Consider the following 12,500-nt stretch of genomic DNA (forward strand, 5'->3'; position numbering starts at 1 on the left):
TAATTGTTAGAACAAGGTTATGGCACGATTATATAGGGAAACGGAATAGTTTCATTCCAGTGGCTCAACACAGTGGCATATTCAAATTGTACTATTGTTTTCCTCTACACCATATTTACATATTATTTTCCATGGATATTCCTTTATTCACTAAACTTCCTCATTGCCTCTTCTATCATTCTGTATTTCTCGCTTTCTTTTGAATAGTCTTCCAGTCCTGTTTGTTTGTCTATTTGTCGTATTTTTTTCTTTCACTCTTTATTTATTTATTTCACTCTTTCTTTTTTCTTCTTTTTGTTTCTTTTTCACTCTTCCTTTTCATGCTCTTTCTGATTTCCTTACAGTTCATTTTTTTTTATTCAAGATATATATTTCTCTTCATTTTCCCCATTATCTTCGTTTTCTTGTTACCCATCTTACATCAAAAACAAACAAATCAGCTTTATATTTAAGATGAGAATCTCGACGAGTCTATGTTCTAACTCAAGTGGGTATGATTAAAGCTCTATTTATAAATTGTTTCATCTACTTAGAGTATTGAATGTAACCCTACACATTGGCATTTAAGCTAAAAACATTATCTAAATACATGGATCCATTATTTCATTGTTTCTCATTCATTAAAAAGAAAGCTGTTTGAAGATGTTGATGCATTTAGCAGTGGCTGTTAAATACACTTGTCCAATGCGCAGTCAAATACGATTCATTAGGAAGATTCAATATCACTCTGAATTACATTACTTGCATTATTTACACTATTTAAATTTGACGGATATTTGTCCTCATCTTGTTTGTTGTTAACACAATATTTCGGTTGATATACCCTCCAGCCTTCTTCAGGTGTCTTGGGGAAATCTTAGGTTTAGTAGTCCACGCTCTTAACAACTACACCATGTGCCCGTGGACATATTGGTTAAGAGCGCAGGCTACTAACCCCAAGATTCCGAGTTCGATTCCAGGCAATTACCTGAATAATAATAATAATATAATAATAATAATAATAATAATAATAATAATAATAATAATATAATAATAAGAAGAAGAAGAAGAGAAGAAGAAGAAGAAGAAGAAGAAGAAGAAGAAGAAGAACAATAACAACAACATAAAAAATACCTTAGGAATGAGAAACCAGGTTCGAAATTTCCCCAAGACACGTGATGAAGCCGATACTTTGTGTTAACAACAAAGATGCGGACAAATATCCATCAAATGTGAATAATGTAAATAATGTACTTATCTCCTCATCTCTTAAATATAGAACTGTAAAACTCTGAATGTAAGTGAAAGAAAGCAAAATAATTATTCACCAGCATATTCAATTAGACGAATGCATCTTGTTTGTTGGATTACAATCTTAGCTGCATAAACAACAAATATCAATTGTGGCCATCATAGAAACTATGAAGTGTTTCGAATTTTGGAATAACACCAGCAATATAATGGAGAGACTGGCTTGTCGATTACATCGACCCCAATACATGAATAATACTGAATTTATCGACTCCGAAATGCTGAAGGTGCGATATACATTCTGTCCGATGGCATCACTTTGTCTCCAACAATTCGGTGCGACGCTAGTGTAGAATCGCCTCCCTCGACAAGTCATCCTAACGAGACGTCTGCGTTGGCTGGGTCATGCGCCTCTGTCGTCAACCAGGAGAATTCATCTACGAAGCAATTGCCCCAGCTCCCCTTCAGGGTTGGCGAAAGCGATATGGTGGACAACGAAAAACCTGGCTGATGACAGTCAAGGCTGATCTGGAACCCAACCTAGGCCCCCATATCTACGGCGTTTGCCGCTAGAATAAGGAGTGGTTGGAGATCACGCGGTCGTTAGCCTTAAATCACCACGCCTAGTCGGCGTTTGTGAGAGATGCAGCATTGAGGATGAATGAAGCCAGCTCAACCCACCCCGGGTAAATGCTGTAAGAAAAAGAAGAAGACTCCGAAATGTTTAAGGTTAAAGTAAACCTCAACAGGCTTTTAACCCAGAAAGCAAAGCAAGAAAAAAGAAATGTAACGAAGCATTTTCAATGTGCTAATGTGCCAGCTCTTCGTCTTTATAAAAAAACAAAAACATCAAAACAATGTTAAAAAATTAAGCAATAATCTCAGTACTTTAAAAAAATGGTTGGAATTGTAGGGAAGGAGCTACAACATTACATCACCCGCAGGGTGCAACTTGCACTAGTCTTCATCGATCTCGAAAGATTGAAAATAAAGTTGGAACGGCGGTATTTGACGGCGGTGTTTGAACTTTATATCTTAAATATAAAGGCGGCAAGCTGGCAGAAACGTGAGCACGCCGGGCCAAATGCTTAGCGGTACTTCGTCTGCCGCTAGGTTCTGAGTTCAAATTTCGCCGTGGTCGACTTTGCCTTTCCAACTTTGAAGGCGGCAAGCTGGCAGAAACACAAGCACGCTGGGCGAAATGCTTAGCGGTACTTCGTCTGCCGCTACGTTCTGAGTTCAAATTCCGCCGAGGTCGACTTTGCCTTTCATCCTTTTGGGATCGATAAATTAAGTACCAGTTATGCACTGGGGTCGATATAATGGACTTAATCCGCTTGTCTGTCCTTGTTTGTCCTCTCTGTATTTAGTCCCTTGTGGATAGTAAAGAAATAGGTATTTGAACTCAGAAGGTAAACCTGGAAGGCATGCAATAATGACGGTATTTTGTACTGTGTGGTAACGATTGTGCCAGTTCGCAGCTTTTACCTGAAATACAGAAGTTTAAAACATAAGCAATAATGAAATTATAACTACCGTTGTGTGTGTGGTAGTTGTTTTTTGATGTTGATTATGAGGATGATAACATTATAGATCGAACCAAGATCTTGTAAAGTTACGATCAACATTTTTTCACTCACAATTCTCGTATTTGTTTTTTTTTTCACTTATAGTGTGTGCAGGGATTTATCATATAACACATTCTGTTTTATAATCGTAGATTGTCCGCACTGGGTTAAATTGGATTCGTATTAAAATTATATGTACAAAGAGAGTTATAAAATCAAAATATAAATATATCATAATAATACGAGATTGGAAATATATCAATTACTGATGATGTTTACAAATTTTGACTTAAGACCAGTAATTTCGGGGAAGAGTGTAAGTGGATTATATCGACCCCAGAACTCCACTGATTAAAGTCCACATCGATAGAATTATAAGTTAGCAACGAAATGCGGATCTTTTCGGTTTGAACGGCAGTTTTTTCTAGCGGTGTCATATGAAATTGTCAACCATAATTACGACCCTAGTATCGATCTATTGCATTTCAATCTGTTTTAGGGTTAGGGTTAGGGTTGAAGGGCAGGGTATCTTTTTTTCTTCACAAATGTAAATAAACCCAATCTGTTTCTTAAACGAGGGACATATTCATACAGCACATAATGTTTTTTTACCTCAATAGACGTCAGTGATTGGTTAAAATTGCAGAAATTGAAGAAAAACAACAACAAATATCTTACAAACTATAGGATTTTCTCAATAAAGCCATGAGAAAAAGATGTTTTGTAAACACATTCTACCAGTATACGAAGTTAAAAATTTTTTAGTTACCTAGAAATTATGTTAAAAACTGCCGTTGAAACCGAAACGATCCCGAAATGCTGCTAAGTATTTTACCTAGTGTGCTAACGTTTCTACTAGTACGCTGCTTCATACCAGTTACACAGGCTGCAGGGTAAATGTAGTCGAAAAAGCTAGAGCACAGACTTGCATCTGGAAAATAATTAGGAGACTGAACTTGGTTGAGTATTGAAGACTTAGCGAGATTCGCCTAATTATAACAAGTAATAGAAATCATGCAGTTTTTAATGTAATTGCACCCAGCTACATGAAATAGATTTGAATTTATACATGAAGAAGATGGAATAAACATGTTTTAATTACAAATTACAAATTACAAAATTTGCTTCTTTGCAATGGCAACAGCTGCAGGTTGCAGAGATCTCAGTTTCATATTATTACATGTTATTTCATAAATTATTACATAAAAGACAAAGATCCAGCAGATGTGTGCCGGCATTTCATCAAATGACTTTATTTTTTAAAGTACTACTGAATCACTTTCAATTTCCTATGGTGTATGTACCTTTACATAATTAGCTTACAGTCAACAGGTTATAAATCTCAAAAATGTATGTATATTGTGAGAGTAAAATTAAAAATACAAATTTCAAAACAAATAAGCCAAATTGATTAATAGAAGAAAAAATCAATGTAAAGTTGTCCAGTAGTGCAGAAGTTGACTGGAAAAATCTCGGAGTTCGAGCGGGTAATGAAAGACTAACTACAGGAAAATATTTTACAGACATTACATACTATGTCAACGTCTGTACATAAGTCGATATTACACAAAGCCAATTTTTATACAAATCCAAAAATGTTAAGTCACTTGAAGTTTGATACGCGAATATCTTCATTCGAGAAGGCCGACCATTTTCTTCAGAAGCAGGAATGGCAAATGCCAAAATAAAGATGGATAATGAATTAGGGAGTAAGGAAAAAGAAAAAAAAAACTGCAAGTAGAGAATACACGCAAAGTCAAGCGAAGTACGTATGCTAATTTGACAAATGTAAGTAAGGTGTGAAGAAGGGGAAGAGAGAAATGGGAAAACAAAAGTAAATGAAGAGAGAACGAATGGCAAATGAGAAGACAGTTCGATCATTTTGCGTTGTTAAACTTCCAGCAAGGAAACGTTATAAATCTAGTCATTTAGAAAGGTGCGCAGTGGAAGATGAAAGGATATTAATCATGAAGGAAACGGGAGTAGAATGAAAATATATCCACTTCTACTAAGGATAAAGTAGCAGTGTGACATGCTAGCCACATTGTTTAGTGCCTCGTCCGTTTACAGAAAAAATATTGAGCCGCGAGATGCGAGATATATAAGTAAAAATGTAAAACAAATCAAATTTGAAAATCTATGTAATACACACACACACACACACACACATATATATATTATATATATTATATATTATATATATATATATATATTATATATATATATGTATATATATATATATATATATATATATATATAATATATTATATATATATATATATATCATATAATTAAGGGCTAAAGAGGGTTATTCTAAAGCCAATACACTGATTTATCCACTTATAATCCGCTTGCTACAGGAGAATTGAAACTGAAAACGGGCAACTAACCTTTAGAAAATTTAATTTCGTTATCTCTATATTGAATCAATTTCGGAATTAATCTTATAAAAGATATATTCTTTCTTCAGTAGAGCTTTCGATGGGATATAAATAAAATACTCACGTATGATCATGGAAAAAGCACAAGCTAAAAACATAACTACACTTGAGTACATCACTTATATCTAAAAATAAAAATTCTTTGGTCAGCTTCAGAAACAACGTCTTGACCATTCGCCGCTACAAATTGTAATGGTTACCGGTCCTCCCGTAGCAAGCAGCGAGTTTACTACTAACAATATAGTATAGTTACTACTAACAATATTGTTATATATATATATATATGTATATATATATATATATATATATATATGTATACATGTCTGAATTCAAAGTATGAAAGTTTAAAAAATTTATCTTGAAGTAATTCAAGTCGTAATTCGATACATGGTATGTGGGTAGTGTAACAAGTATATGGAAAATACTATTAAACCAGTCAGACGAATCTAAGTTTGCTATAGATAAATCCATCCATTCATCAATCCATCCATCTATCCATCCATACATATACATTTTTGTGTGTGCATGTAAATGTATATACGTTTACTGCCTTCTTCGAATCTGTATGTATATAAATATATAGACACAATTGATCTACATGAATTTACACATAAGCAAATAATCATATACATATACATACGCAAACGAGGCATACAAATTCTCACACACTTTCACAGATACACCACACTGAAGAACAAATATTATTTTTCTGTAATGAAATTACCACTAATTTCTGTTATTGCTTATTTCTCGACGATTAAAAAATATTATTTTTCTCCAATCTATGTTACATATTCTCTGTATTTATGATTTTCTACATGTACCATCCTACATGTACCATCCGCAATTTTGTAATGATATACTCAATCAGCCCCAGTCGCCAATGTCGGAATACAAAAGAAGGTAGTTTTCATACCGTTAACATTTTGTAATTTGTAAATGATGCATATATATATATATATATATATATATATATATATATATATATATCACGTGATCACATGACCGACCAGGCTCTCAGATGTTGCTACACATCGCTGGTCACAATGAACTTCGCATTGTTTTAGACTTCAAATGACGCCACCCCGCTGGCTAAGCGAGCAGGCCGACAGATGAAAGAGTGAGAGAAAGTTGTGGTGAAAGAGTACACCAGGTACTGCCACCACCCACTGCCGGAGCTTCGTGGAGCTTTAGGTGTTTTCGCTCAATAAACACTCCCAAAGCCCGGTCTGGGAATCGAAACCGCGAACCTACAACCACGACTCCGCTGCCCTAACCACAGGGCCATTGCGCCTCCACACACACACACACACACACACACACACACACACACACATACATACATGTATATATACATATGTGTGTTTGTGAATTTGTGTGTGCCCACGTGTATTTGTCTTTATGTTCAATTATGAAAAAGACGATTTTGCATTAATCTGGTGAGTTACTGGATTCTTTTGAAGAAATATTTATAACACGAAGCCTACAGACTCTGCCTCCATAAAACACAATGATTAAAATCTATGTATACTAAGCAAATTGCTTACAGAACAATGAACACCTAGATAGAAAGATAGAGACCAACAGCCTCTTCAACTACCGAAATCCTTTTGTGAACATCAAAGCACAAGAGAAACAATTTTCTATTCTAACAACACCATGACATGTCTAAGTAATAATTCCCACCTTCCAAATAAAAATAGGAAACACCTAAAATAACAACAACAACTAAAGAAACTGACCAACCAAAACATACCACCTACTAACATTCTTTGTGAGCCCCTAAATAATTCCCTTACACAAAATTTGACACTCAATTACTAAAGTTTTATGTCTTTGTAACTTTGATCTTTGTCAATGCAAAGGATTTCATCCAATAAAATTAGTAATAGCTAAAACTACAGACACATCTTTTGACTACTTTACAAAAGGGAATACCTAAATATACAAACTTGCTTGCGATGTTCTACATACATAAATAAATTATAAACAATAACAAAACACCAGTTAAATCAATAAAAATTTCTCCGAAACACCACTCCGTAAGAACCCAGCTAAAACCTAATTACCAATCCCATTCAACCCATACACCCAAGGAAGATTATAGCTCAACAGAGTATATAAAAAATCCAATATTAGCATCAATGCAGTGGAGTCAGAAGATGGACTAACTGGCTGAAACTTCGAAATCTCTTTCTCAATATTTAGTTTTGCTTAAGAATGATATCTCTCTGTGTGTGTATATGTGTGTGTTTGTGTCTGTGGGTTTGTAATAATGATTTGGTTGAGCTCTTCCTAACTCAACATTTTGTGAATGTGTATGCTGCGTTTTCCGCGTCATGCATTCGGAGACTTCTGTCTGTCTACGTATGTATGTATACATGTATGCATGTATGTATGGATGTATGCATGTATGTATGCATGTATGTGTGTATGCATGTATATATGTATGTATGTAAGTATGCATGTATGCATGTATGTATGTATGCATGTATGCATGTATTTATGCATGTATGCATGTATGTATGTATATATGCATGTATGCATGTATGTATGTATGTATGTATGTATGTATCTATGTATGCATGTATGTATGCACGTATGTATGTATGTATGCATGTATTTATGTCGTATGCATATATGCATGTATGTATGTATGTATGTATCTATGTATGTACATATGCATGTATGTCTGTATGTATGCGTGTATGTATGTATGCATATATGTATGTATGTATGCATGTATGCATATATGTATGTATGTATGTATGCATGTATGTATGTATGCATGTATGTATGTATGTATGTATGTATGTATGTATTTATGTCGTATGCATATATGTATGCATGTATGCATGTATGTATGTATGTATCTATGTATGTACATATGCATGTATGTATTTATGTATGCATATATGTATGTATGTATGTATGTATGTATGTATGTATGTATGCATGCATGTATGTATGTATGTATGTATCTATGTAAACTATTACTGCCAAACAAACTCCTCTTGAGCTGCTCTACATATACACCAACTCACGCCCATAAGCGTATTTTGCTGCACTTAAAGTGACAAATAAAATACATTGCGTATATTTGGCAAAAAAAATTCTTTAGCTCGTTCTCACTCTAACATAATATCTAATATGACACGCAAGGCACGTAGGAAAACACAAACAAACAAAACAAACATATGCATGAATCATTCTCGACTGAAGATAATGCATCACATGAACTTGACCAATATACACCCATCTACAAAATGCATGCAGAAACGCTCTGGTACAATCACGTACGAAATCTCTTTAACCCGATGAACTTCACTACTAGTCATGAACCCACACACGTATATATCAACACACTACACAAAATCATGGACAATCGCTTTATACTAACTATACAAGATCACAGATGTGAATGAAAAAACACACCTGAAAGGTGAATGGAATCATCCTTTGAAGAAACAGAAGAATGCAGTAACGTATGCGCCTTATTATCTAATAACGTCACTTAACGTCTAAATCTTCATCACGTTCTTCAAGGCTGACGATTGCGTATGTATTTAATTCTAGTTGCCCAAAGGTTTACGCACATCAGTATACATACATAGCAAATGTTGTTCTGATATAGGAGATAATTCATTTCTTTCATCTTTGGAGTTCGTTTTTCCCTATGTGACAAAAGAACAAACAAAAACAAACACAGAAATATATGCATCCCATGATAAAATAACATCTCTTAGAGCCCTGTGTTTTTTCGCACATTTCGTCTAGGGAATTTTTTTCCCCAGCAATATTTCCGCAGCAAAAGGCATTTCAAGTTCAAGTTTGTTCAAACCTCTAAATAGAACTTTATACGAATATATTTTCTTCAACACTGCCTGTTGTGTCCTTATTTAATTCTAGATTGCCGGCTATTGATGCTCTTCAGTATACATACGTATGGAATGTTTTTCAAACACACAAACGGATTCGTTCCTTATCAGGCTGTGTTCGTAGTTAACTATGCGACAAAACAAAAATGTAAAACCCAACAAAATTAATTAAATAAAAATAAAAATACAATGCATGTCTCCTACAATACGATGACGTCATTTACAGGTCAGTTTATCTCCATATATATCGTCTAGGTTGAGCATTTTGTCCGGGATATTTTCAGCAGTAGAAAATATTCATGCGTCGGAGTCAGCTCGAGCATCTTAAATCTACACAAATACATCTTATTCAATACAACTACCTACGGTATAACACTCACACACACACACACACACACACATACACATACTCATACACTCACACACAGCCATCCATGCACACACACATACAATCACCACCACAAACACCCCCATCCCCCATATATGTATATATATATACGTATATATATATGTACATATATGGGAGATGGGGGTGTTTGTGGTGGTGAGTGTATGTGTGTGTGCATGGATGGCTCTGTGTGAGTGTATATATATATGAAGGATATATATATATATATATATATATATAGAGAGAGAGAGAGATAGATAGATAGATAGATAGATATCTTTCATATATATAGCTATTGGTATTTAGCTTAGTGCTTTTGCCCAGAACGATAGAATGAAGCTATACCCCACCCAGCTGAGGGTGGGGCATAGCTTGATAGACTGAAAATTGGGTGTGACTTTATAAGATTAAGATATCTTTAAGCTTTGTCCAGCACTATGAATTTGAAAGAGTTTATATAGATTCAAACTGCTATTTGTATTTTTATTTATGGGTAGCGCAGAATTTTGGGTGTGGTCGTCTGTTATTTGTCTGTTTTAGAAAAGCTACTTTAGATTTTTCTCGTTAACAGCACACATCAATGGCAGTAGATCTATGTTTCTATGTTTATCATAATCTATTTATTGCTCCGTAAATATATCAACGGAATTGTTGATCAATGATCTGTAAAATCTGTATGATATTGACACCATGGCGTGATATTCAATTCACTTCAAATATCATCGTATCATCTTATTTAACATTGCATCTAGCTGTTAAATCTCTTTATCTTTCACTTCACATAGTTTGTATGAAAGCTACATACATATGATTATTTTCTAGAAAGATTAGTTAATTATGAAATTTCCATGACAATTTCTATTGTACACCATCTCTGCGTGATGTATATTTAATTGTTTAGTGATTTCCCCCAGTTAATTACATACATACACACAGACAGCCACAGATACACAGACACACAGACACACACAAACACGCACACACTCATACACTTACACACTCACTCACTCACGTACACACACCAACACAAACCGACTTTTGTTTATGCTTACACTGACATACACGATATACAAATTCACAACCGTTCATAAATATATACATATATATATATATATATATATATATATATATAATATATATATATATTGTGTGTGTGTATATAATATATATATATATATATATATATATATATATTAATATACAATTATGCATACTTGCATGTATATCTATCTATCTATTTATTTATCTACCTATCTCTCCCTCCATATATATATATATATATATATATATATATATATATATATAATATATATATATATATATATATATGTATATATTCTGATTTCATTTTCTATGGAATTGTAAACAATTACCCAATTTTAACGTATAGAAACATTACTTGCTTTTTACGGATTTATATTTTCTCTTAATAGATTCATGACAAACCTCTTTCTGTGAAATATTTATTTGTGTTTTCCGCTCATGAAATTCATTTGCTTAATATATTTCTATAGAAACTCGAAATAGAAATATATTAATACGCTAGCTAATATTTCTTATTTTAAACGATGTTTGGTAACTAGGTGGAATTTCATAATAATTTGTTACCTTGATTTGTGGTGCTCTCGTCGGGTTATTTTTCTTGTGGTGGAGATAGTTGCTGATATTTTTGCAATGCACATTCGTTATGTTTTTGGGTTTGTTTTGAGAAAGAATCATATGTTCAGTGTCTCCCAGATTTTTATCTTACAATTCCGCGTTTCCATGACATAACATGTCACAATGGAGGGAATTTTGTGTGATTCTGTAAGATAATAAACAGCAGCTTTTCGTTTTGCCGATTATATTCAGGGCATTATTGAGGATGAGGCGACATCGGCGTGTTCTCTTTTGTGTGTTTGAGCTGGTGGTGGGGGTGATAAAATTACAAGCCCAGACTAAATTCGAACTGAGAACAAAAAATACCGTAAACATGAGATTTTGCAAATATTCCGATGTTCGAACAATTAGGACAGTCCACATAAAATGTTAACATATTACTTTCGGGTATGAAATATAACATTGCAAATCGCATGATTACAAATGATAATAATAACGATAATGATAATAATAATAATAATAATAATAATAATAATAATAATAATAATAATAATAATAATAATACTGTTAATAATAATTTCTGCCATTTTGGGGTTTCCTGGTATCTGAAAGGGACTGATTGCTACCTAACTCAGATACCAGGAAACCCCAAAATGGCAGAAATTCAAAAGATAGTGCTCATGGGAACTGCTCATATCCTACGCAAAATACTCTCTATGTAATCCCAAGGTTTAAAACAAACTTTGTATTTATTTATTTATTTTTTTTTTTTTTTTAAATTTTATTTTTATGTATTAGACATTCACTAGTACAACACCCTCCCCAAAAAAAATCCCCCAAATATATGGCACAGAACTTCCAACCTGTTGTCTCTTGAGGTCTCTGGGTGAGACTTGGAGCCAACTTGTACAGACATAAAGCAAAAGTCAAACATAGAATGATAATAATAATAATAATAATAATAATAATAATAATAATAATAATGATAATAATAATAACAATAATAATAATAATAAATTATCTTGAATGATTGGACGCGTCATCATCTACATGATCTGTCTTGGCACAAAAGATGGGAAACATCAATACCACAGATTTGCTTGTCATTGTTTGACCATAACCAGTTGAGCATGTCCCTCGGTGGCTAACGATATGTGCTTTTCTGATCACAGACAGATTCACTGGGAGAGCATCATAGCCATGTATTGAGAGGGATTCTTTCGGGCTTCAATAAATCACCCTTAGAAACATGAGTATTTCGTTCAACATCCCTAAACAACGCTTATTCCGAGATTTGGGGGAATGTTCAGAGTGGGCCCATCCACTCGGGCCAGCATCGCCACATTCACCCTCATCCAAGAAAAATACTAGCAGGTAGTACGTCCCTCTGCAACCA

The sequence above is a fragment of the Octopus sinensis genome, linkage group LG8 (assembly GCF_006345805.1).
Source record: "Octopus sinensis linkage group LG8, ASM634580v1, whole genome shotgun sequence".
In the NCBI taxonomy this organism is placed as follows: Eukaryota; Metazoa; Mollusca; class Cephalopoda; order Octopoda; family Octopodidae; genus Octopus; species Octopus sinensis.